A 10,475-nucleotide genomic window follows, 5' to 3' on the forward strand; every position below is an offset into this window, starting at 1 on the left:
TGGACTGTCATAACTTAGGACAGAGAGTTGCTTTAGGTCGTGTGTTCTCAACTGATCCAGCAGAGAAAGTGCATTTCGTTCCTTTAGGTCCCAATGCTACGAAGGTTTGGGTAGAGGTTTCCGAGTTCGATGGGGATCGAGTGTGGTGGCCAAACTCTGAAATCGAATTCATGGGTGATGCAGTAGGAAGCACCGTGGCTTGGCCAAATGATAAGATTGCGTATCTCTAAGGATTACAATGTTGCTTTAGTGTGAACTTATAATGCAATCTCTAAGGATGTGTGAACAGCTATGTAATCTGTTTAAGTTGAATCTATGAAATTTATGTTTATTTATATAAGTTGATGTTTTGTTTCAAAATCCCAGAAAACGAATTTGTGTAAATTTAAAAATATAAATATATAAAAATTAAAATTTAAAATATATAAATACATTAACATTATATATACAGCACAAATGAAACTGCTATAGTAGTACATTTATACATTGCACTTTGGTAACTGCTATAGTAGAATTAACTAAAACAAACAGAAAACGCTATTTATAAAATTAGTAATAGCAGTAAAAAGACGCTATTAAATAATATTTAATTGCAGAAATAAAAGCGCTATCGTAGCGGAAGAAAAGATAGCACAACGAAATACCGCTATTTAATGTCATCGACCTATTATGACGGGCGATGATACAGCGCTTAACAAACCGCTATCCTATCGTTAGATAGCATTATTCGTCCGCTATAAAAACGTGTTTTTCTTGTAGTGGATGATGAATATTAAAACGGATCATAATTTACCTGAAAATTACATGGATGCATGGGCGGAGTTGTTTAAAGAGTATTTGCCAAAAGACAACGTGTCTGTTAAATCTTATTTTAAGATTCAGAAATTGGTTTACAGTCTTGGGTTGCCTTCGGAGATGATAGACTTTTGCATCGACAACTGCATGATATACTGGAAATATGATGAGAAGCTAGAAGAGTATCGATTCTGCAAGAAACCACAATTCAAACCGCAAGGACGTGGGAGGAATAGGATACCGTACCAAAGGATGTGGTATCAACCAATTACAGACAGGTTGAAAAGGTTATATCAATCTGAGAGGACTGGTGCATCGATGAGGTGGCATGCCGAATATGTCCAGAGGGATGGCGAGGTCGCTCATCCATCAAATGCAAGAGCGTGGAAACATTTCAACAAGGTACACCCAGATTTCAGTAGAAATATTCGGAATGTCTATCTTGGATTATGCACCGATTGATTTAGTCCATTCGAAATGTCTGGGAGACAATATTCTTTGTGGCCAGTCATTCTTATGCCGTACAATCTGCCGCCGGAAATGTGCATGGAACAAGAATTTCTATTCTTAACCATATTAATCCATGGGCCGAAGCATCCAAAACGGTTGCTAGATGTTTTTCTTCAACCATTGATACAAGAGCTAAAGGAGTTGTGGTCAGACGGGGTGAGGGCGTATGATTGTTCGTTGAAAAACAATATTACGATGCGAGCAGTTCTGCTGTGGACGATAAGTGACTTTCCTGCTTATGGGATGTTGTTTGGTTGGACAACACATGGGAGATTATCTTGTCCATATTTTCTTGGATCGACGGATGCTTTTCAACGGAAGAATGGTAGGAAGAAGTGTTGGTTTGATTGTCATCGTCGCTTTCTCCCCATTTCTCATCCGTACAGAAGAAATAAGAAATTGTTTAGGTACAAAAGAGTTGTCAGAGACAGTCCTCCTCCATATCTCACGGCCAACAGAGCGAAGCAGACATTGATTATTTCGGAGCTCAGGAAACAGTTAAGTGTGGAGGAAACAGGCATGTTCCTGGAAATATGCCTGATGGGTATGATGTGGCGCACAATTGGCATAAGAAGAGTATATTTTGGGAGCTGCCTTACTGGAAGGATATTCTTTTACTTCACAACCTGGATGTGATGCATATATAGAAGAACTTTTTTGACAACATCATGAATACAATACTGAACGTCCCTGGGAAGACAAAAGATAATAAGAAGTCAAGGATGGACTTACCGGATATTTGCTCAAGAAATGAGTTACATATCAAGAGCAATGGCAACGTTCTTGTTCCTATCTTTCGGTTGTCATCAAAAGCCAAAAAAACTTTGTTTGACTGGGTTGCATCAGAAGTTAAGTTCCCTGATGGTTATGTTTCTAATATGACAAGATGTGTTGAACGAGGTCAAAAGTTCTCAGGAATGAAGAGTCATGATTGTCATGTGTTTATGCAACAACTACTTCCATTTGCTTTTTCCGAGCTCCTTCCAACAAATGTACATGAAGCAATTGCAGGTAAATATTAATTTATAATATATGTACATATGTCACGAAATGTTATTAATTGGGTTACTTTTGCAATATACATCCATCGGAGCATTCTTCAGAGATCTTAACACACGTATGTTCAAGGAAGAAGTTATCGAACAACTTCATGAGAACATTCTGATCATATTGTGCAATCTGGAGAAGATATTTCCACCATCATTTTTGACGTCATGGAGCATCTAGTTTTCCACCTCTCGTATGAAGCATTGCTTCGTGGACCTGTTCACAACGGATGTATGTATCCGTTTGAGCATTCCACAAAACATTTGAAGGAAAACGCAAGAAATCTTGCAAAGGTCGAAGGTTCAATAGTTGATGGGAGTTTGACAGCGGAAACATCTAACTTCACATCATACTACTTTGCTCCAACTGTTCGTACGAGAAAGAGAATTCCTAGAAGATATGATGATGGAGGAATACCGACATCATATGCAGTTGATGGTGTTCCTGACATTTTCTGTCAAATTGAGCGGTTTGATGGTAAACTGAAAAAATTATGGTGGTCAAGTGAAGAAGATAAGCATAGTGCCCACACTTATATTTTGCTCAACTGCGAGGATGCAATAATCTGTTCCTTTGAGAGGTAAATTTTTCTTGTGAATGTTAATTATATGAAAAATATTAATTATATATGCTCTAATGCATTCATTTTATTTGCAGCATGTTTGTATCTCAAGTTGAAGAAGAAATACCAAGAATATCCTCAACTGAGGTTGACGCACGGAAAGATAAGCACTTTGTCAAGTGGTTAAAATCACAGGTATATATATATATCTCATTATAGCATTGATGCTATAAGATAATTTTAACGGTGATGCTTTTTGTAGGTTGAGTATGACAATCCATATTACCCCGTATGGTTTCACGATTTGGTCCAAGGTCGAGTAGCATAGGCCACCACATCACCTATGTATTTCACACAAGGTTTTACCTTTCACACATACGAGTATGGGAGACATCGGACAACAAGTAACTACAGAATATTTATGAAAGGCGAAACAGATTTTTATGGGATCTTGCAGGAGATTATTGAAGTCGAATTTCCGGGGTTATTGAAGCTAAATACGTCCTCTTCAAATGTGAATGGTTCGACCCCATTGTGAACCGAGGTGTTCGGGTTGACAAATTTGGTGTTGTGGATGTCAATTCTGGGAGAAGATACAACAAGTTTAAGCCTTTCATCCTAGCTTCTCAAGCCAAGCAAGTTAGCTTCCTTCCACACCCTCGTCTTCGCTGTTCTGGGATAAACTGGTTAGTTGTTATAAAAATTACACCTCGTGGACAAATTGTTGCTGGAGAAGAACTACCTTTGCAAGAAGAAGACGCTATCAATGAAGTTGATGTACCGGATCAACAACTTAATGAAATCCTTCTGATCGATCCGGAAAACCAACAATATGAAGATCTTCCCGAAGATGTGACAGATGAAGCACGTGAAGACGAATTCAATGGAAGCGACGATGATCATTGTACTGATCTTGATGAGAACGAAAACGATTCAGAATGATGTATATGTATCAAAAAGTTGTTTTATATAATATGTTTTTTAAAATAAAATAAAATTAATTTGGAGTTTAGGGTTTAAGTTGGATAAAGAGGAAGAAGATGTAAAGAAGAAGAGATGATGTTATAAGATAAGTAACTTTGGGGTTTACGTTTTCTGGTTTCCGGGTTTAGGGTTAAGACTCGTAAAGTCGTCGTAAACAAATATACGGGCCCGGTAAATTCTTCGTAACCTGGTCAACGTAAATTCGACGTAAACATGGTCCACGTAAATTCGCCGTAACCTTAAAAACACGGGCCTGGTAAATTCTTCGTAAATGAAAAAACGCGGGCCAGGTAATTTCGTCGTAAATGAAAAAAACGCGGGTCTGGTAACTTCTTCGTAACTTTACGACGAGTTTACGAGGAATATCTTTTCTTATATATAGGCGATGGCTCAGAACAAGCAAAGCTCGTTCATTCCTCCCAAATCCCTCTCCACTCCTCTTAAGGTAACCTCTCTCTCTTTCTAATTTTTTTTAAAAAACATTGTTTAGTTTTAGGTGGTTAGTATAGGTAATTAGTTTAAGTGGTTAGTATATGTAATTAGTTAGATATCGGAATAATATTTTTTAATTATGTCGTTATTGATAAAACTAACTGTAATTTTTTATAAAATTTAGGTAGGTCTTAGAAGAAAGCCAGCAGCACCTACTTACTCTCAGATGTTTTATGATGGTATCGGGATATCTTCTTCCGGTCCATCATCTTCCGAGGCAGTTGCGCACTCTCAGACATCCCAGAGAGTTTCTTGGAGTCCTCCTTCTCCTGCACCTCATATGCCTCCATCTCCTCCTCCTGCAGCCGCTGCACCTCAGCCTGTCCCAGCAGGTGCAGTTCATCCAGATTTGTGTGTGCTTCCATCTGCTCCATACACGAGATATACAGTGGAGGATTTGCTCGCCTAGCCTGGACGAGAGGGCTTGGATGTTCTGGATCCCAATAGACCACCGGAAACTTATTGGTAAATTATTATTTTTTAGTACATTAAATTTTAATTTTTATTCTAACAATTAGGTTCTCTTTTCAATTTTGGGGCCAACAACCGTGTTGGCCGGAACGTGTCGGAGACGATCAAGGGCTACTACGACGGAGCCTACCCGAATTGGAGCAAGACTCTAGACCACGTTAAGACGACTTGGTTTAAATGTTTTGCGGTAATTTTTTTTTAACATCTAATTAAATATTTATTTTAATTCTTTTAAAATTTTGTTTGCTTCAGAAAAGGTGGTACTGGTCCTTGAGAATCACCGAGAGGGTGAAGAGGGAATTCATTGCAAAAGCAAAGACCCGCCTTTGCAACACTGTCTCCGATTGGAAGGACAAGTGGGAGATCTACGGTTATGAGGGAAATCTCACCGAGCTCACGAAGGATGTAGGGGATGATCTCATCACCTTTTGGAAGCTACCCATTTCGATCCGTAAGGCGAACTCGTGCTCCGCTTCCCGAAGAACGAAGGACAAAGATGGTCATTTGCCCTTGGTTCACAGAACCGGACAAAAGCCTCACGTCGGAATCCGTCTAGAAGCTGTAAGTTTGTTTCTAATATTTATTTTGAATTCTTTAATTAATTTTAATTTTATTTAATTTTTTTTGTAGTATGAGAAGATGAGAGTTTTACCATCTATGTCTGATCTATTCAAGATGACTCACGCCATATCAGACGGGATTTTTGTGGATCCGGCATCCGAGAAATTCTTCAAAGCAGTGGCTTCTCGGGTTGAAGAGCGGGAGATGCAATTAACCCAGCAATCTCCCGATGGATTACCCGTACCGAAGAGGTCGACAGGATCTTCGAAGACTTAAAACTTTATAATTTTGTTTAAATAAATTTAACTATTTAATAAATTTTAACTATATTAATATGTTTTTATAGGTGGCTCCTAGAAAGAAAGGACGAATAGTGGGCATACGTTCTGTTAACGAAGTTGCTAAGGCAACTTCGTCATACGCGTCGAGACGGGATGAAGAGAACTCTCATTTGAGAGTTCGGATGGATAGCCAGCAGGATTGTTTAGACACTCTTGAAGATCTGCTGGATGTGATGGCGGTGGGAAACCTGACTATGCAGAGAGCATTAAATGAGAGGCGAGCAGCTCTCGGATGCCAATTCGGAATCCCGAAGATGCCGATCTTGACCGTTCTCTACCGAGCACCGCCACCGACTATTTCGATAATATGTAGTAGCTTTTTATTTATTTCCTTTTGTATTATAAATTTAAATATTATGTTATGACTTTTAAATAGTTTTTAAATATATGTTTTGATTTTCATATTTCATTTTATATTTAAAAATTTTAAAATTTCGAATATTAAATAATATTTTTATTTCAATTTAGTATTAAATGGTAAGAAACAATGTAAATTCGTTGTAAATTTTACATGTATGTTACAACGAAATCCTCGTAACATCGTCGCAAGGTTTACGTGGAGCTTACATGGGCAGCGTTGTTAAATCCTCGTAAAGATTACATGGAGCTTACATCGAAATAATACGAGTACTTTACAACAAAGTATTACGTCTCGTTTATGATGAAATGTTTCCTTCCGTTTTACGTGGAAAAATTTTCTCGTAAACGTTACCACGTCTTTACGACGTCTTTACGACGAAACTTCCGTTACGACGGACGTTTAACAACGAAACAGTTTTCGATGTTAATTCGTCGTAACACCCCTTTTACGATGAAATAACAAGGAATATTTCCCTCGTAAAAAATATGTTTTCTTGTAGTGCAGGTAGATTATTAATTAAAAATATTAATTTAAAAAAAAAACAAAAGCTAAAGGAAAAGATAATTTCAATTTTAACGACGCTAACGCCGCCAGCTAAACCCTAAACCATAAATTTTAAATCCAAAACCCTAGACCCTGAATTATAAATCCAAACTCTAGACCATAAATTTAAATCCTATACCCTAAACCCAAATCCTAGACCCTAAACCCAAACCATATACTCTAAACCCAAATCCTAAACCTTAAATCTAAATCTTATACCTTAAACCCAAACCATATACCCTAAATCCAATTCATAGACCCTAAACCCAAACCATAAACCCTAAACTCAAATCTTATAGCGTCTAGGTTTAGGGTGTGGATTTAGGGTTTACGGTTTGGGTTTATAGTCAAGGATTTGGGTTTACGATATACTGTTTGAGTTTAGCGTCTAGGATTTGGATTTAGGGTATAGGGTTTGAATTTAGGGTCTAGAATTTGATTTTATAATTTAAGGTCTAGGGTTTAGAATTTAAGGTCTAGAGTTTAGGTTTAACTGTCTGCGTCAGGGTCGTTAAAATTGACTTCATATTTTGAACTATTTTTTTAAAAAATAATATTTTTATTTAATAATCTACACGACATTTTGATTGGCCTTAGAAGGTGAGGTGAATTTAAAGATTCACCTTAGGGTTGAACCTAAGTTTTGCTTATTCAAATGGGCCGAAAAACAGTAGCCCATATCCGTGACGGAGGACCAGAAAAATGTGATTTAGTTTCGCATGCCAGGTGGATCGAACCTGAAATGTGGTGACATCCCAATATATCTTAAAATAAATATATTTTAAAATAAAAAAAATCTAAATAAAAAAACTTTTGTAAATTAATATCTTTATAAATTAATAAAATTTCAAAATTCTAACATTATTAATTTCCGGAAGTTCTACTTTTATCTTTTTAAAAGTAAATTTTGCTTACGTCATGAATCATTTATGCTTTTGTATATATGAAAGTATTTAGGTTCAATTTAAATTATACGCTTAATCATAACTATGAGTTGGAAAGTGAGTGAATTGCACTTTATAATTAAGTAGTACTTAACAACGAAGAGACTGATAGTGGAAGAAAGGGACCAATGTTGTGTACTTGTATGTGGTAGATATACAGAGAGATAAGCTTCTTAATTTGGAGAACTAACGTAATCCATATATTATTTTAGTGAAAGGAAGAGATTAATCCACAAATCTAGGTTTGAAGATGAGTGATTACTCATTGCCCATTTATGTTTTTGTGTTTGAGCCTGCTTGGTTGATGTTTCAATTTAATTAATCAACGAGGAAACCTAAATCGCAAAGTCAATACTAACTATTCCAGCAGGTATCAACTCAAAAGGGAATTTCGATTTAAACTAATAACGTCCTTGATGCAATATTTTCTTTTATAAAAACTTTATAGGTGGACAATTAACCGATATAAACCAAACTGAAAACATTGATTAAGAAGAAAAAACTATAACCAACTCGAGTTGGCCTAGTGGGAGTTGGCCTAGTGGTACTTGAGGGAGCTTCGGCCCCGATACGGTCTCGGGTTCGATTCGCGTTGGCCACGAGGGGTTTTACATGGGCTGCCTCTCGCCCTCCAGACCACTTCGCGTAACCAGAGACCCTTTAGTGGACGCTTAAAAATTCTGTAATGGCATGGGCTTAGGCTAGTCGATCACGCAAAAGTGGTCGGATACTGGATTATCAAAAAAAAGAAAAAATTATATTTGTTTCAGGTTATTTTGATTATCGTTAAGATATAAAAACAAAAAAAATGCTATAGAAAACTGAAATTAAGTCTCAGACAAACGATTACAAAGAAAGATCTCTGGAAGTTCCAAATGAATGATGAGCTTCATTCCAAAAAAATTGAACAAGAACTAAAATCATATAAAAAATTTAGTTGTTAGTTAGACATACATATTATAAGCTTCCTAGTCATAGATGTTCAATTCGAATAAAACAAAAATAATATATTCAATCCAAAAGAAAATTGAATTGGAATCGTCGACGCAGGTTTAATTTGTTCATAATAATTTTACCACAAAAATATAAAAATTATAACTCCAACACAAACCCAAAATGAGAACTTCACTTCCGACAATTTTTTTTAAGTGTTTGATTAATTAGACTTTCGATTATGAAGCTGCTGGTAGCGAGGTGAATATTAACTCGGGTGGTCTCCGGGTTGGTGTCTTTCGGTGGTTCTTCTGGTAGAATCAGCTCATTCCAGTGCCGATGTTAGTCTGTGGATTCATTAGTAGGGTTGATTCTTATAGCATCTTCGGGTCTTTAAGAGCGACATCGGTCCCCGTTTCAGCTGTGTTCTCGGATCCGTCTTCTTGCTTCTCTGGTTGAGGAGGTTTTTTTTCTTGTTGTTCGGAGCGGCATCGTGTACATGTCATTTTCGGGCCTAATAAATGCTCGGTTTCGGTTGCTGCGGGTGTGCTAAACCTCTACTGTTGCTGTATGTTCCTGTGGGCTTGTGCTATAAAGCCTCGGCGAGCTGTTTTCGTATAGGTCATTATCTTTAAGAATGGATCATCGGGGAGGTCAAAATTACCGGGGTCCCGACTTTCGGTTGAACTTGGCTCATTCTTTTGCGGCAAGCTGTTGTTGCGGATTTGGTCGAACCTCGGGATAGCGGTTCAGGTTGTTGTGTATGTCTGTCCCACCTTGACTAGATTGAGTTTGTGTTTAGATTTTCATTTTCGTTTTTCTGTTTTTTGTTAACCTCTGTAACTTCAAACGAAAAAACTTGGTAATAATATTTTACATTTTTACAAAAAAAAAATTAGACTTTCGATTAAATCCTTACGAAATTGATATACCGAATTACTGACTAATCTATTTTACTTTGGTCACTAGCTAGTTGTTTTAAGCGGACAGACATATTTGTCTCACAAGATATACGTAGTCCAGTTCTTTATTAATTAATCGATGGATAGTTAAATATCAAGTTAATTGTGTAGGCTCATCCTCCATGAAGCATGCACGCTTGTAACATTTATTGTCCTGATGGGAAAGTAAAAATTCTTACTTACATGAATCACACCATAATTTTTTGATATTTCTTTAGATTTTAAAGGCCATAGACATATGTAGTCATCATGCTTAAATATTGTCGAGACACGCATCATAAATAAATGAAACAAGGCAAAACGATTATTATACTGAAGAAAAAAGATACTTTATGTGCATTATTAATCCGTCATGATAATAACAGCCTATCTTCATTTTTCATGGCATTTGATAAACAATTTTTGTTTTTGAATTCATGTGATTATCGACTGAAATTTAGTCAATCCTAGGAATATATAAGAAGAAAATATCATTTTGTCATGTGACATCTATAATAGTTAATCATTTTACGAAATCGTAGTAGATCTCCGTGAACTAGCTTCATAATCTTTATATGTATAATGATGATGTCTTTCATTTTAGTTTTGTAAACGATTGGAAGATATTAATATGCCTTGAATCTGGATGTTACATCTAGGCGATAGATGTTACATCATGCACATCATACCGACTCGATTGCATCAAGAGCGTTGCATCAAGTTATTATGGATGTTACATCTGATCGTGGGCTTAAGCCCATGAGTCCGTTTAGTCTAGGGTTTTAGATGCGAGATGTTACTATATATATCTTGTATTCGAAGTAACCCTAAACTTGCACTCTGTAAACTCAATATCGCCTCCAATAATAAGATCTCTCTTTGCCCGTGGACGTAGCCAAGTTGGTGAACCACGTTAAATCTCTGTGTCGTTGTTACATCGCTTTTATTCATCTGTTTCCGCATCTGTTCCTTCTCACAATTGTTACAACA

Source organism: Brassica oleracea, chromosome C9 (assembly GCF_000695525.1).
Source record: "Brassica oleracea var. oleracea cultivar TO1000 chromosome C9, BOL, whole genome shotgun sequence".
Taxonomy (NCBI): Eukaryota; Viridiplantae; Streptophyta; class Magnoliopsida; order Brassicales; family Brassicaceae; genus Brassica; species Brassica oleracea.